Raw genomic sequence first — 18,241 nt, 5'->3', positions numbered from 1 at the left:
CCTTCCCTTCCCTTCCCTTCCCTTCCCTTCCCTTCCCTTCTCTTCTCCCCCCCCTTCTCTTAAACTCCCTTTCTTCCTCTCTCCCTCTCCTTTCCTGCCTCCCTACTAATAATTATGCCCTTATACCCTTTCAATTAATGTTGGAATCTTCCATTCTTTGAATTACCTTTAAAACTAATGTCTGAATTGGTTTCAAATCATGTCACCTACTGCATAGATTTCTTCTCATTTGTATAATTTGGTCAGGTCCAGGTGCTATTCTCAACTTCATCTTTTTAAAAGTGCCATTATCATTTACCCGTATAGTATGTTAGATACTGAGGTCGTTAAGTCCAAATGTAGTGAAAGCACTATCTTTGATGATAAAAATAGGTCAATATAGAAATAATGACAGCTCTTCCATTTTGCATATGTTTGCCGTCTTTCTTTTTCCATCCACCAATGTTCTTTGTAGTGATTTGACACACAATTTGTGTTCATGATAGAAGTATAATAAAGGTTTGTTATATTGAATTGCCCTGCCAGTCTTATGGAATAGAAAATATTATGTACTTTGAGGTATCCAGTATTAATATGGAGAATTTTTTAAAAGGTAGACAGGGTTTAACACAGTATCTGATACATAATTGGTGCTTAATAAATGCTTATCAGCTGACTGACTAGGGATAGTTAACATTTTGGAGACATGATGCAGTACTTTATGTTTTTTAAGAGGGTGCTAAATGAAATTGAATGAGAATACAGACATTTTTTTCTAGATTTTTTTTTCTCCTGTTTTTATTCTGGTAGCAGGTAAAGGAGAAGAACAGTGCAATGGGGATGTTATAAACACAGATCTGAAACATGATAGCATAATAAGAAAACTGGGTCCTTTACAGAATCTCAGAGTAGGCTGTAGGATCATTCTATATGATCTTTATGACAGATCATCTAGCCTATTTTTAAGACTGTATATGTTTTGCACACATTTTTGTAAATATCGTGTTCCCTGCATTTATTATGAGTTTCTTGAGGGCAAAGACTTTTCATTTTTGTCTTTGTTTTGCAGTGCCTAGCACAGTAGGCACTTAATGCATTTCAGATTACATTGAAGACCTTCAATGGTGGGCAGCTTGCTACCTTACATTTTAGAAATTCAAACCATACATACTCAAAAAAGAGATTTTTTTCTCCATCATATTTATTTCTCAGACTTATAATAAGCCTCCACTAAGGTATGCTGTGCACACCAGTTTATATCATGGTAACTTTGGTTGATTTCTGTAATTCATTTCAGCCATAAAGTAATAACATTTTGGATTGTTGTAGCAGTGAATTTGAATAATCCCTTAAGTTTTAAAGTATTGGTCAATAAATTTAAGACTGCCTCATTGGGACCCCTTTATTTTTAAGTAAAAATTAGAATTGAGGAAGATTTTATAGTATTTTCCCTTTTCTGCTCCCCTCGTCACTCTCCATCTACCCATTCCCACCAATAAACCAATAAACAAGTTCTAGGTAAAAAACCTCTCCAGGTTATTCCAGGCAGAACTTTTCATGATAAACAGTACGTTTAAGAAACAGAGCAAGAAATTTCAAGGGGGTTCTGTGTATCACCAAGGATCCTCTTTGGAAAAGTTTTAATTAATTTTCCTACAATATCACTCCACCCACTGAGGAGTTATACAGATGGTACTAGTGTTGAAGTTCATTTGAGCCTGGAGCTGTATCTGTCCTTAGGGTTCAAGAGCACAGCTGGCTCCGAGCTTTCCAAGGGATTCAAGGACTACTTAGGGGACCTTCCATCACCCTCTTATCCAGGGGTGTGCTGGAATGTTCCAGAGTCAGCTCCAACCAGCTTGAGAGAGAACCAAGTATTAAATTTTCAGTGTGAGCATTTGTATTTCAGAAATTGACAAATGCTCCAGATGAGGGTTTGATTGATTGTTTTGTTGATTGTCTAGACTTAAAAAAGTGATGGAGAAGATGTTAATAATGCATTAAACTTTTCTTAGTCTTTATCCTTCTTGACTGCTCTGCAACATTTGACTCGTAATCAGTTCCTGCTAGATTATCTTGTCTCCCTGAATTTCTATGACATTTTTCTCCTGTTTTAAAAAATAATTATCTTAATATCGCTTTGTTTTTTATATTCTCTACATTTTCCAATGTAACCCTTTCACTTCCCCTCACCTCTCCAGAGTCATCCATTTTAACTTTAACAAAAGAAAAAGAAAACACTTTAACAAAGCTAAACTTATTGGCTTTCATTTTGTTTCTGGTTGTTCCCTACTATAAAAAGTACCACTGTAAAGATTTTGTTGTATATGAAATTTTTTTATCAATGACTCTTACCACAATTTCAAACTGCATTGCAAAATACTTGACCAATTCACAGCTTTGCCAATAGTGTACCTTTCTTTCCACAACTTCTGTTACATGGATAATTTCCATCTTTGTCATCTTGTTGCATTTTCATGGTGTGAGGCAAAATCTCAGAGTTGTTTAGATTTACATTTCCCTTTCATATGATTGCTAACAGCTTTCATTGTTTCTTTGACCACTGCTCATATCCTTTAACCTCTCATTTTTTGGGAAGTGACCTTGGATCTTACATATTTCTATGAGTTTCCTATATATTGACTAACAGAGCTTTATCAGAAATTTCTAATAAAGATTTTTTTCCCACTTGACTGCTTCTCTTCTTATAATAGTTGCACTAATTTCATTCATGCAAAAGCATTTCAGTTTCATGTAATTTAGTTTATCTTTTCTGATTGCTTCTGTTCCTTGTTTGCTTAAGAATTTACTTCTTACCTGAAGCTGTTAAAGATAATTTATCTTACTCCATTTTTTTTTTTTTGGTGGCCTGACCTTTAATGCTCATGTCTCTTTTTCTGTCTGTTTGGCTGTTTCTGCTCAATTTCCTTTGTTAGTCTCTTTTTTTAATACACACACACACACACACACACACACATATATATAAACATATATATATATATATACATATATATATATATTAGTGATCTAATCAGCTCTAATGGCTTTTATTATCAATATGCATAGGACTCCCAGATCTAGATACCTTTAGACTTTCTAGTCACAAACTTGAAACTCCAGTTATCAACTGCTTATTGAACAGTTTCAACTGGATGACCCATAGATATCTCAAACTCAAAATTTCTAAAAGTAAACTCACTGTCTCCCCCAAATCTGAAATTTCCCTCCACCAAATATCCCTATTTCTGTTGATGGCACCACTATCCTTCCAGTAACTGAGGTGAATAACCTGAGTCAGCCTCAACTCTTCACTCTCCTTCACGCCATATATCCAGTCACCAAGTCTTGTCAGTTCTTCCACACATGGCCACCACACTAGTTCAGGTCCTCATCACCTCTTTACATGGACTATATTGTAAAAAAAATCAAACTGGACACCTCCACTTCCAATTCTCCATGAGAATTTCTCTCTTCTCTAATTCATATGTTTATATGTTTATGTTGCTAAAATAACCTTTTTAAAAGAAAAAGTCTTGCTCTTGCTGCTTAGATAAAATGAAAATTGCTCAGGTTGACATTTAAAACCCTTCCTTTGCTAGACAATCTCTCTCTTCTCTTCACATACATTAACTTTGAACCAAACTGAATTATTTGGTATAATAAATTTGGCATTCCATCTCTGACTTTGCTTGCAAAAATTTTCCTGCCATGAAAGTAATGCATGGGGGCAACTAGGTGGATAGAATGCCAGTCCTCAGATGAATGCCCCTGGGCAAGTCATTTAACTTGTTTGCCTCAATTTCTTCACTTGTGCAGTGATCTGGAGAAAGAAATGGCAAATCACTCCAGTATCTTTACCAGTGTCTTTACCAAGAAAACCCCAAATTGGATCATGAAGAGTTGGATATGATTGAAAAAATGACAGTAATACATTTCCTTCCTCTGCTTCTTTTAATCCTTAATTTTGTTCAAGGCTTAGGTCATGCCCCATCTTCTATAGGAAACCTTTCTTTATTCTTTCAGTTGTTAGTATTCTCTACCTTTTTTCTTAAAAGTTGAAATGTATATACTCCCAAGAGATCAAAGAAGAAAAAGATCCATGTGTACAAAAATATTCATAACATTTTTTTGTATTGAAGTACTAGAAAGCAAGAAGTTGTCAGCCAGTTAGGGCATAGTGAATGTATTATGGTACATGAACATAAGGTGGCATAGAAATGATGAGAGGAATAGTTTCAGAGAATCCTGGGAAAACTTGCATCAACTGATACAGGGATAAGTGAGCAGAATCAGGAAAATAATTTATACAATAAAAACACTGCAGAAATATACCACTTTGAAAGACTTAAGAATTATAATTAATGCATTGGTCATACAGGATTCCACAGAACAGATGAGGAACCATGCCATTCACCTTCTGAAACGAGGTAATAGACTTGACAAGATATAAAATGAAACAGAGGTTTTGGGACATGCCCAATACAAGAATGTGTTTTTGCTTCACAGTGTATACTTGTTCCAAAAGTTTGGTTTAAAAATTTCCCCTAAGGGGGAAGGGTATAAATGCTTTTTAACTGATAAAATCAAAGATAACTTAATATCTTTTGTTTTTTTACATTCTCTGCATTTCCCAGTCAATGTAAACCTTTCCCTTATGCTCCCCTTTCCAAAGGCAAAGTTTCATCTGAAAAGACCAGAGATAAAAACATATTTTTAAAAAAAGTTTAAAAAGATAAATACTTTAAACAAATAGCCACTTATATACTCATCTGTTTTCCTGTTGTACCTCCACCACAGATAGAATAGAAAATAAGCTTTGGGAAACCAGGGGGTATCTTTTATTTTTTTTTTTCTTTGCATCCTCTACAATGATGCCTAACATGGTGCTTTGTACGAAGTGTTTGTTTCATAAATCCTTGTTGGATTGGATTGCATAAAAAGCAGTATCTGTAAATAGTCCACCCTTCAATGTTGATTATTTTTATAAAATCACTATAATTATTCTCCCTTTAAAATTAACTTAAAAATTTATGAACTCTTAAAATGTTCAGGGATAAGAATTATATATTTGGGAGCAGGATGAGCAGGGCTAGCCAGGTCCGCGTGGTTGAATTTAGAATTCTTTCCCTTAGTGGGGGAAAACATGAGGGGCAAAGATAACATTTCCTTGGCTTTCAGTCTAAGAGAATTTCCAGCTGCCACAGCAGTATATTTGTGGTATTTGTTTTATGGTCTTAGTAAGGTTTCCATCATTTCTGTGTAACACATAGTGTATTCTGACGCCTGATTTTGTCTTGTTAAAAAAAAATCCATCCAAACACTTGGCTGTCAAGTATTTCCACTGCATGATTCTCTCTTGCTTGGAGCATATTTGTTTCCCTGCCTGTGAAAAATGCGTTGAGGGTTTTTCCCCATTTTTGGATCCTGACTGGCAGCCACATCACCTCCTTTTGTCTTTGTGCCCTACTGAAAGGAAGACAGCCCAGGAGTTTTAAGATAGAGAGACCTGAAGGCTGAGCTCTGTGCCCTAACTGACATCAGCTGAGGGCCCTGATGGAGGGGACTCTGTACACGATGCACAGAGAAGTCTGCCAAATGGTTCTCCACTGACCTAATCTTCCCAACTCCAGGTGCCAACTGATGAGCTCAGAAGGGAACTGTGTCCCAGAATACGTCCACATAAGCCTTTGGAGAAAAATGCACATTGTAAAAATGCTTTTAGAAACACTCACATATAAATGCATCAGAAATTCACTTTATCTGATAGAATGTTCTTGTATTCAGCATTCAAAATGGAATTACAGGAATGGGGCTGCTCTATAGTCCAGTATGATATCATATAAACCAGTGGTCACATCCCAATCTGAATTTTTTTATCTCATCTTCAAATATGAATCAATGAGCATTTATTAAACTCTTGCAATGAGTAAGACACAATACTAGGTTATGGAATCCAAAAACAGAAATATGGTACTCCCAGACTTCCTCTCTCCTATCAAGGAGGCAACATATATACATACATACACATGTACAATAAAGGCAAGGTAAATTTTAGGGAGAAGGAATCATGGCAAAAGCTCCATAGAGGAGGTCATGTTTGATTTGAGATTTAAAAGAAACTAGGGATTCCTTTTTTAGGGTTCAGTTAGAAACAAAATGTAAATTAAAAACATTTGGAGTTGAATGTAGCATTGGATGGGGGTACATATTCCTTCAAAATCTGAAAGGAGAATTTGCAAAGTATGGCAGTTAGCAAGATGAAGAGTAAAGTTAGAATGACTGTGAGGTTGTGAACTTGAATGAATTGAAGAATAGGGGTGCCCTCAACATACATAGGGGAGTTAGGAGGAGGAGTGAGTTTGAAAGGAAAGCAGATCAGTAAAGGCCTATTTAAATGGTTTTTCACTCCACTGATATGGAGATGATGTCTTTTTAAACCCAGGTGTTCTAGTGACATAAAACCAATGAGTAGCTATATATAGCACCTGCCACAGTAAATGAAACAATTTCCACCAAGTCCTAGAAGATCAAAAGAATGACATCTCTGTTGGAATAAGACAGATGGTCATAATGTCATCTTCCCCATAATTCATTCCGATAGTGATTTTTTTTTTGGATTGCCAAGGTTTGCATTTTGGCCAAATATGACTCATATCTATTATTAGAATGTATAATGCTGTATTTTAAGCTTATTTTATCAGCAATGAAAGGTTTTATAATTCATTTAAAAGTTGTAATGGTCTTGAGCATCTTTAGTATATTTTAATAATATAGCATTTTATGGAGCACTGTAAAATTTCAGGTTACCATTTTAGAAATTGTGCAATTTGGTTTTATAGTTTAATAATTGTTCAAATGAAGGAGAATATAAAGTTCCTAAAAAACCAATTTAATGACTTATAAAAATAGCATTTATCAAAACCTTTTGCATACCTTTAATGAACACCAATTTCACCTATTCAACAGAGGCAGATTATAGGCTCTATTCTTGCCACCTATAATACAGCCAGATGCTTACCCAGATAAGTACAATGTAGTAAGGGCAGAAGCTTCGGAGTGGCAACTCCCCCATCGCCCCCTGCTCTGTTTGGCCTTGCTCTAACTTAGATATGAATTAACGCATAACTATCAAGTACCAGATTAACAGTGAATCAGAATTTGTTTTGACCCAGCCAAAATAGCTTTAGTACAAACAGTAGGTAAATACAGATCTCTTTTGAAAGGCTTATTCATTTTACAGATTATTTCTATGATCAGCCAACTACTTCCACTTGCTCCTAACTCTATTAAATCCTTTATTAACTCCCCCAAATAGTCTGTACTTCACTATCCCCTGAAAATGAGCCACAAAGAGGGAGAACTGTATTATAATTTAATTTTATGCTATCATGAGAAGTAATAAAAATGTTAGCATATAGCAGTGTGGGAGACAGCATTTCCTCCTATTGCCATCGGAATTGCTGTTCATGTTATTATACATATTTATGGGATTTGCCAGAGGTATGTTGTCAGGCAACCTTAATGTAAATAAAAATGTTGGCCACTTGCCCACTATACAAACATTGTTACCAGGTATCATGTCCTATATATTTACAGAAACTACAGCCCCAATATCCTTTATTGCATTATCGTTCTTGGGAAGTCAGTAGGTAATGCAGACGAAATGAAATCCACCTGCTCACCTGCCTCTATGTTATCCTACCCTGACTCACTTTACACAGATGTGGTAACAGTGAGATGTCAGTTCCCTTTTGTCCATAGGACATAGGCGCCCAGCTTAGGTGATAGGTATCAGCTGGAGCCCTTGGGGAAAATGATGTCTGGATCAAAGATAGAGAGCTAGGATAGACTTTAAGGGGTTTGTTTTACAGTTAAAGTGACTGATTTATCAGAGAGGTTAAATGACTTACCCAGGGTCACGTAGGTACTAAATAGCATCTTTGGTATCTTAATTATAGAGCATTTTATGAATCGCTATAAAATTTCAAATTACAGTTTTAGAAATTGTTCCATTTGGTTTTATAGTTTAATAATTGTTCAAATGAGGGAGAATATAAAATCCCTAAAAACCAGAACCAGTGGAGTAGCTCTAATATTCTAACTGTTGGGAGGTAGAAACCAGATTGTTTGTTTCTTGGAGGTCTTTTGAGTCTGACCTGTATCTGAAGCTTGTAGATCCCTCATTAATTGATAGCACAGAATATTAGTTCTTTAGGTGTTCATTAGATAAGTCAACAATGAATAGAAGAGATCCATCATCTGTCTAAAGTTCAACTGAGACATCTGATGTTTGAACGTATCTTAATGGACATGTTAACTACCTATTCCTTTGTATCTCAAAAATCTATTCTGGTGTTAAGTTAGAGCATTAGAAGGCACAATTCCTGGGTCTTTTATGTTAGCTCCCCACAAAAATGCCATCACTAGCTTAAGACCTAATGTGCATTCCCTTAATGTTTATAGTTCACTATAAGAAATGGCCCATTTGAGCACCTCTGTATTTTTTGCAGAACTGTCATTGAAAATACAATTCTTAACCTTCTCTTTTATAAGGGTCCACCCAGTAAATTAAAATTCAGCAAGCATTTAATGTATGCTTACTACTGCAAAACTGTGTGTCTAGTCATTGTAGGTGGTAAGAGATAAAGGAATGGGGGTGGGGTGGGATAAACATTTATATAGAACCTACTTTGTGCCAGATAATGGGTTGTGTTTTACAAATATTATCTCACTTGATCCTCTCAACAGCCATACAAGGTAGGTGTTGCTATTAGCCCCATTTTACAGTTAAGGAAACTGAGGCAAACAGATCACAAAACTTGCCCAAGATCACACAACTAGTAAAATGTTTGAGGTTGAATTTGCACTCAGATCTTTCTGACTCCAGGCTCAGCATTCTATTTTCTGTGCCACCTACATGCCTCTAAATAACAAGATAGTCCTTTATGTTAAGGTGTTTATGATCAATAGTGTAAGATAAGTGATGTAAATAGATAACCATGGTGTGAAATTGAATGTAAGCACTTAGGAGAGAAATAACATATTAACATATTAACTACTGTCATTGGATCTGTTGATGAATCTAAAGGCCCCTGGGCCTTGCCATCCATTCCTGAGCTATATCCTTAGGACTTTTAGCTATTCCCATCTGTATTGTCTCCCTCAATTAGAGTGTGAGCTAAGTGAGAACAGAAACTGGCTCAGCTTTTCTATTTGTATCACCATATTACCAGTATTGAGTTCAATGCTTGACGTGTAGTAAGTTCCTAATGAGTTATTTTTCATTCATTCATTAGAAGAAAACAGAAGGAACCTTTTCATCCCCCTCACCCCTGCCCACTCTCTCTGGTGACAAATTTGCCTCCTATTTTAATGAAAAAAAAAATTGAGTTCATTTTCAAATAACTCTCTCTTCTCCATTCTTCCTCATCTCATACCATCCAGATGCCTTCTGCCTCTATCTCCTCCTTCACTCTTTTTTTCCAATGAGGAGGTGGCCGTTGCCTTGCCAAGATAAACCCCTCTGCAAGCACAGGTGATCTCATCAACTCCTGTGGATTTTCTTATCACCATCTTAGTGTGATTGATTCTCAGATCTGTTAATCCAGCCCTAACCTCTCTCCTACCCTCTAGACTTGGCATCTCCACCTGCCTATTGGGCATCTCTAACTGGATGTCCTATAAACGTCTTAAACCCGATAAGCCCCAAATGGAACTCATTTTCTTTCCCCCAATCATCTCTCTCTTCTCACTTCTCTGTTACTATTGAGGGTACCATCATCAATATCTCACCCACTATATCCAGTCTTTTGTGAAGGCCTGTAGATTTTGCCTTTGTGAAATCTCTTTTATATATCTCCTTTTGTCCTCTGACCCTGCCTCCATCTTAGTACAGACTCTCATTACCTTACTCCTAGTCTATTGCAATAATTTGTATTTAATTAATTGTAATAATTGCTGATTAGTCTCCCTTCCTCAAATATCCCCCCCCCATCTAGTTCATCCTCTCCTCAGCTGTCATATTAACAGATTACCATGTCACTACCTTACTCAGTAAACTCTAGTGATCACCTCTCACCTCCAGGATTAAATATAAAATCCTCTTTTTGGTGTTCCGGCCCCCTTCTACATCTCCAGTCTTCTTATTTCCTACTCCTCTCATGTTCTCTGCTCAGCAGTGACACGGCTCTCTTTGATATTCCATGCACAAGACACTCCATCACCCAGTCCCAGAGCTTTTCACTAGTCCTCCCCTGTACCTAGAATTCTCTTCATCCTTATCTCTGCCTCCTGGCTTCCTTCAAGTCCCAGCTAAAATGCCTCCAAGGAAAAACCAATGCCTTGCCTTTGTTGCTCACACCCTGTTTATCCTCTTTATTTTTGTTTATGTATTGTCCAAACCATTAGACAGTGAGCTTCTGGAAAGCAGGGACTGCCTTTTACCTTCCCTAGCATCACCAGTACTTAATATAGTGGGTGCTTAATAAGTATTTATTGATTGGTTGATTGACTAAGATAAATGACAGTGAATATCCTTCTTAGAATTGTGTCAAGAAAAACTTTATTTTTCCAGATAAAAAATAATTGATTGTATGTTATGGAATATTTCTGTGTTGCCTCATCCTCCAAGATCAACTCCATCAGGGCTGGGATTATGTGTTAATTATCTTTGTGTTTAAGTGCTGTTACCTGCCAGGAAACTATAAGAGCTAGTTTCACTAACCAGTGTTGTACTTATGCCAGGTACCTGGAATGTTAACCTCTTTGCTTTTTTAAACTGTTTATTCCTTTTTTATTATATATATACATGTGTGTGTTAACTTTTTTTTTTTAAAGCAATCGGGGTTAAGTAACTTGCTCAAGGTTACACCGGCCAGTTATTTTTGTGTGGGTGCTGAGTATCTGAGGCCGGAACCAATCCCAGGTCTCCTGACTCTGGGGCTGGCACTCTTACTCACTGTGCCACCCGGCCGCCCCTAAAAATATGGAACGTTTCACGAATCTGCGTGTCATCCTTGTGCAGGGGCCATGCTAATCTTCTCTGTATTGTCCCAATTTTTAGTATATGTGTTGCCGAAGCAAGCACTATGTGTTAACTTTTTAAGCTTCCTTACATTCCTTTGGAAGGAAATATTATGATGGAATAGAAACTGTGCTGGTCCTCAAGTCAGAAGAGACCTGAGTTCAAATACTTCTGATAATACATATTAGCAGTGACCAAAGGCAAATGGTTTAACCTCTCTAAGTCTCAGTTTCCTCATCTTTACCGGGAGGATAATAACTACAGTATTACAGTATACAGTATTAATAGGGTTATTGTGAGAGTAAAATGAGATAATGTATAGAAAGCACTTTGTAAAACCGTCAGAAGAATTGTAATCAGTAATTCTATTATTATAAGTTTACCAGGCTTTATAAGTACAGGAGCTAGTGTAATCTAAAAGTTCTTTGAGATGCTAGCAGACTATAAGGGACAAAATGTCATTTGTTTTTCTAAGGTAGTTGACTACTATAGCCTCTGGAAATCTCAGAGGCAGTCGGTCTACATTTACAAGAGTGAGTATAATTCAGCATTGACACAATTGCTTAACCTGATTATTGGGTAATAAACATACTTAATAAAAAGTAATAGACCGCTAATAAAATCTTGGATATAAATATGATTTTTATTCAGAGTAACCTATGAGTATGCTGCTGAACACTCTTAAATCACTTATTAAAAATAAATTCAGTTTATTGTATCCCCTGCTGACCTTTTATCCTTACGACTTCTAGTCAAACATACTTCTTCTAGTCTGCCTTGTGTTTGAACCGGGTAACTTGAGCACTTGAAAAACCCACTGTCATTCATAGATAGATAGATAGATAGATCTTTATCTATCTATCCTATCTGTATGTGTGTGTTTATATGTGTGTATATATATATACACACACATACACAGATATATACAAACATACAGTTATATGCACATACTATATATATATATATATACACATTTGTGTATATATGTATGTATGTATGTATTTAAATAAAGAACTATATGTCCCTTTGCATAGGAGCAATGCTGTATGTGGTGGTGCCTAGTGTAGAATCAGAGGTAAAACTGCGTATCTAGTTGCTGATTCAGCCAGATGGGAAACCTTCTGGATCATAAATGGAGATTATCGATTTGATGACGCAGGATGAAAATATGGGAGAAATTGAAATCAAAGGTCTCTTATTTAGAGTATAAGCATCTGGAAAGTAGGGATTGCTTGGTTTTTGTTTCTTATCCTTTTTGTTTGTAGTAGGTGCTTAATAAATGCTTGTTGATTGATTACATGGCAATTAAAGCTTCTGTGATATGTTATTTCATACTTGTTTTCACTATTTTCCAAAATATACCCAATGAGGTTAGGATTCTATCCCAAACTGCACAGTTTTCACGTTTAGCCATTAAAGTAACCTCCTAGACTCTCATTTGGATGATTTTAAATAAATGACATATTGAGTCAAAGGATCAGAACCCTTAGGGAAGGAAAATGGTTCATCATACTAGCTAAAGTGCTTCCTCCAAGAGATCTCCTCAGATTTCCTCAGTTACTAGTTTCTCCCCTAAATGACTTTGAATTTGTCTATATCCTGCTTTGATTTCTCTGTGAACCTGTGAGAGAACCCTAGTAGAATATAAGCTCCCTGAAGACTAAGACTGTTGCTTTTGCTTCTGTATCCCCAGGACCTAGTACAATCTCTAGTAGATAGCAGATGCTTAATCAATGTTTTCTGATTTATTATTGATTGATTCACTGTGAATCTTCCTATTACAAGATGATTCCTTCAGTGTAGGGGTTAACAGCTTTGATGATCGATTTTCCTGGTCTTTGTCTTTGGGATAAAATGTGTGGCTAGGGCCATAATTATTTTAGAGCAGTGTCTATAGGGAGGTCAAGAAGTCAGCATTGGTAGCCAAGGGTTAGAGGCCACTCTGAGTGTGGCCCTTCTCAGAGCCTATACTTTGTTGAAATATATATTGTGTAGTGTATGTATGTATATGTGTGTGTGTGTGTGTGTGTGTGTGTGTGTATGGAGCGATCTTTGTATTATCTCTTACTATTAATAAATTAAATGGTTAGTCACATTGATGTTTATCTAGAGGTATGAGATGGGTTTGATACCAGATAAGGAGAGAAAGCTTATGGGAGAAGAGGTTTTAGATGGGAACTCAGCTGATTGTTTTTGTATTTATGAGAATGGAAATATCAGAACCACTCCCTTGATTACTTTTCGACCCAATACTAAAATTAGTAAGGTAACAAAACAAGAGGTTTTGTCCCAGAGAACTGGTTGTTCTCGTCTCACAAAATATGTCCATTGTTTTTTCCATGGGACAACTATGTGGTAAATATCTAATAGTATAACAGTTACCTACTCTCTGTAGAACACTGTGGTAGGTGCTGGGGAGAGAGGAATATGAAGTTTAGACAAACATTTCTGAAGGAGCTTACAATCTACCACGAAGGGCAACAATGCAGAAAATTATTTAATGATGCATTGATTTACACCCTCCCCCCCAAAATAAAGGGAATAAAAGTCTGGGTGAGGTTGGAGGGGAAAGATCACAGTGAACCAAGGAGTCAAGGAAAACTTCCTAGTGGAGGTAAAAATGGGTTGGAATTCAAAGATCAGGCATCAAAGACTGGGAGATTTCACATTTGTTTGAGGCACACCCTAAGCAATCAAAAAGTAATGCTTGATTTTTTTTGAGAGGGACAGTCCTGGCTGTATCTGTTATCCCTATGCCTTCATCATGGCTTTAAATATGTATGTATGCATATGTGTGTGTGTGTGTGTGTGTGTTTGTCAAAGAAAAATGGAGCCCATCTACTAAGCCAGGAGCTGAATAAAGGCCTTGATCCATGGTCCCTCTGGAGTCTAATATTTTATACAAAATCTTGTATAAAACCATAAGTCACCAACCAATTACAGGACAGCAGCAGGCTTGACATAAATGTGCATGAGAAGGGGGTGCTGAATAAATATGATTGGATGGAAATGAGGATATGTATCTGATGAGATGGGTCTCCTATACTTGCAGTCAGTGACCAGAATAAATCTTCTCAGCTGTTCGTATGCATTTGCATTGCTAACTGAATGTTTTAATAAAACGAGTGTTTTCTTTCACTGCTTTAGGGCTGGACAGGTTTACATCATTCCTGTGGGTTGTTTGTTCAATAAGCCAACCCCTCACTCTGCTTCCCTCCCCCCAAAAAGAAAATGATTATTTCTTTAGTTAATTTTTTTGCATAATCTGATCATTAATTGTGCATACTTTTCTAAAATGGGGCTCATAATTGCTTGTTGCCTGAGACATACATTTTTAATGAATTTTTGTTAAAGCAATTAAGTTAACCATGGAAGAAAAACAGAGCTCTCTATTTACTTTGTACCCACCCCATGTCTGAGACAACAGGAAGAAAGCAAAATGAGGTGTAAGGTGATCCTATAAAAGTTATACAAAGAAGAAGAAAAGCACAGTGCGTTCATCTCTTCAGTTTAGACAGTGTCTGTACAGGGTACTACTGCACAGCCTGCCATTAGGGTTAAATTACAGGCTCCGTGCTTTAGGCATCCTTTTTATGGTGTGCAGGGAAGCTGACTGAGAAGCCCCAGGGACTGCTTAGCTAATGGGAGACTGTTGATATATCTTATTGGGCTGTGTCTCTTTCATGGTACTCTTTTTTAAAAGTCCAAGGAATCACACGCACAATCAGTAGCCAATTGTACTAAATAACATTTTTCATGAGCAGAGTTAGGCTGGCATCTTTTCCCTTCCAGAACCGAAGGCAAAATCTAAACACCCTAATAATTTGGCATGTGTATTGAGAGGGCCCAGGTATTGTAGTTGAGACAAACCAAAGATAAGTGAGATAATAGTGATGCCTTCTTGTATTTTTGTTGTGGTTGGCATTTTTCAAAGTGTTTTTATATCCATTATCTCATTTGATCCTTAGAACAATTCCTAAGTATGAATTATGACTCCCATTTTACAGATGAGGAAATGAAGGATCTGGAGAGTGACTTGTTCAGTGTTACATCTCTCATTAGTGGCAAACCTGGACAAGAAACCCAAACGCTTTGATTCTTATCCTCTATACTTTCCTGTACACTGCATCTGGGAGCACCAGAAATTTTTAAAGTATCATACCTTTCTTCTGTTTTATGCTTTGGTCATAAGTTAAATCTAGCCATGACTGAGCTCCCAACTAGCCTCCAGCCTGGGATCTGTCAGGAATCCCTTGTTTGTATCCATTCAATACTTATAGTGTTCTGCTGTCCAAGATTCCTTTTGGAAAGTGCCAGAAGCCCAGATCCTTTTTTCAAGGAACTTGGACATTGGTAATCCCCTCTTTTCTCAGCACCAGTTAATCTAGCACCCACATACTCAGTGAACTCCGGTGACTTTCTGTCATCTCCAGGATCTGTTTGGCATTCAAAGCCTCTCATAGCCTAGCCCCTTTCTACCTTTCCAGACCTCTCACACCTTTCTCCCCAACACACACTCTTTGATCCAATAACACCGGCCTCCTGGCTGTTCCACAAAAAGACCCTCTATCTATCACTTCCAGACATTTTAACTGCCTGTCCCCCGTGCCTGAAATACTTGTAATCTCCACCTCCTGGCTTCCCTGACTTCCTTCGAGTCTCAACTAAATTCTACCTTCTGCAGGAAGCCTTTCCCAATTCCCCTTAATTCTGTTGCCTTCCCTTTATTAATTGATATTTATCCTGTATCTATCTCTTTTTTCGTATAGAATTGTCTCCATCATTAGGTTTCAAGCTCCCTGAGAGGAGGACTATCTTTTTGCCTTTCTTCGTACCCTCAGTGCTTACCACAGTGTCTGGCACAAAGGAGGTGCTTAATCTATGCCTAATGACGACAGACTGACCATGTGGTACCTTGAAAACTGCACGGCACAAACCTACCATGAACACTGAATACCAGAGCCTGAATGTGATGCTTCTTTTGGAGCCCACTGCATGAGACACTAAATGAATCTTTGTAGAGTGAGTGGCACTACTTTGTGGCATCGTTTTTACTCTACAAATAACTAAAACCCCCTTAGATGGATTGTACTCCTGATCCGTGAATAGTGTCCCAAAAGAGATTCTAGTACAGATAAGTATCCAAAGGCAAAAATTGTACCTGCAAAAACAAACAGAAAAAGGAATGCCCAATCACTTTGAAATAAGGACAGACATCCCTATTCTTTTCTCTCTGTACAACTTTTTTTTCTACTCACAATGAGTTCAGGTTCTAAGGCTCTAGAAACTATTAATACAATTGAGTTTCATGAACAGAACTTCATTACTCTAGTTTATCTAGGATTTCCTCAATGTAGGCATCCTGCTGATTGTAACCCACCTTTGTCTTCATACCCTGTGCAGATTTCTTATAAATTTTCCCAAAAAAAACTACCAATTTTTTCAAAAAGTTTCCCTTTTGGTTTTTTTTTTTTTTTTTGCTATTTCTTGGGTAGCAATGTAGCTAAGTGATGCAGTGGATAGAGTACCAGGCCTGGAGTCAGAAAGACTCCTCTTCCTGAGTTCAAATCTGGCCCCAGATACTTACTTACCTGTGTGACCCCGGTCAAGTCATTTGACCCTGTTTGCCCCAATTTCCTCATCTGGAAGGAAATGACAAACCAATTCAGTATTTTTGCCAAGAAAACCCCAAATGGGGTCATGAAGAGATGGACGTGACTGAAAAATGACTGAATGGCAGCAACTACCAATGGACCTTCCATCTATTATCTCTTTCTCTTACTATATGGCCAGTCCATCTCCTTTCAGTGACTGTAAGCTCCTTGAGGACAGACTCTGTTTTGTTTGTTTGTTTGTTTTTTCCTTTCTTTGTATCCCCACTGTGCTTATTACACAGTGCCTGGCACATAGTGACTTGACTTGATTTGACTTGATATATCTATTTCCTGAGCACAGATCACTTTCGGAAATATTCTACAGTCTACTTGCAAATATCATGAATCTTCATTGACATTTGAGTCATCTAAAATTTCTTTCTTCAGATATGTGTTCCACGATTGAAAAATCATTAAGCTCCCCTTTATAAAAAGATGTTTTCTGGAGGTAGAGTGGGGTTACAGGAATGTGGTGGGCTGGGAAACTACTTGGGATTAGTGGAAACATTGCACAGTTTTTCAAGCATTTCCAACCCTTTCTTCTTATTGTTCAGTTCTGGGTGAAAGATCTTTTCATCTCCTATGCTCAATCTTGTATTTAGATGTGACCCAGTATACTGGCCATTCCAGCTACATGTTAATATTGACAATAATCATTTTTTAAAATCCATTTAGTTTTTCCTGTGTGGATTGTTAAGCTCATCTTTTTTTTTTGTCTGAGTATATATTTCATCAAAAAGGCCCTTCACTGTTTTAAGGCTTGATACAATGAATACAATTACATCAGTAAGTAAGAATCTTTGGAAAGCCTTATCAGTTCTAGGGAATCCCCCTTCTATTTGGGCTCCAGCTAAGGTATCCTCTATAAGGAAGGCATCAGACACATAGCCTTTGAGCCTCATGCTATCAGCAACACTTGAGTGTTGCCCAAACCAGATTAAAATGTAGCTTGGAAGTAGATAATAAAATAAATGGAAGTACAATAAAGCATAGATAAGATTACATTTTAAAATTAAGTCAATATGTGACCCCTAGATATCCTTATGTACAGTTTAGCCACCTCATTTCTATTTGAGTTTGACACCACTGCTATAAAATATTGGTGAATATCTTTAGCAAGTATATATCTCCATGTTTTATGAATGGTTAATAATCAGGGTTATTGAATGTAATTCCTCTGACATGGGAATCTTCTGTGATCTTAACAGATCCAAGAGTGATGCCTAATTGAAGCCTGTTAATTAGAGTTGCATGATTGCAAGTCCAATCTTTTTTTTGTAACCAACAAACTATATATGATAACCCACTTCCATTTTTAATCACATATCCTCAGTAATATATCTAATCTAAGTAATATGCCTAATCCAATCTTCATACCTTTCAATAATTTGTGGGACAGTAAACATGAAGTCTGCCATAGAAAATAATTTGCAAAAAGCCAACCCGTTCCCTTTGCATATTCTTATCAGAGATACTGTGTGTGTTATATGTACAGATCATAAAACCTTTTTAAGAGTAAAAAAGTAAAATGTGTAATCTGGCAGTTATCAATTTCCTCTCATTTACTTTTTAAGGTAATAACATT

The 18,241-nt window shown here is 36.9% G+C and overlaps 1 protein-coding gene and 1 non-coding gene across 4 annotated transcripts in view; one reads left to right on the top strand and one right to left on the bottom strand.

The window, feature by feature from the left end:
* The window catches only part of GFRA1 (GDNF family receptor alpha 1), a 306,417-nt gene that overhangs the window by 266,892 nt on the left and 21,284 nt on the right, over positions 1-18,241 (top strand). The window lies entirely within an intron of this gene.
* Positions 10,958-11,065, bottom strand: LOC138169662 (U6 spliceosomal RNA). Its single transcript, XR_011170417.1, has one exon. It is a non-coding gene; the product is annotated as a U6 spliceosomal RNA (small nuclear RNA).

The sequence above is a fragment of the Petaurus breviceps genome, unplaced genomic scaffold (genome assembly GCF_028583685.1).
Source record: "Petaurus breviceps papuanus isolate PSGF00001 unplaced genomic scaffold, PetGlider_PUasm1.0 37, whole genome shotgun sequence".
NCBI lineage: Eukaryota > Metazoa > Chordata > Mammalia > Diprotodontia > Petauridae > Petaurus > Petaurus breviceps.
The sequence above is the reverse complement of the archived record's forward strand: the minus strand, read 5'-3'. Positions and strand labels throughout refer to the sequence as shown.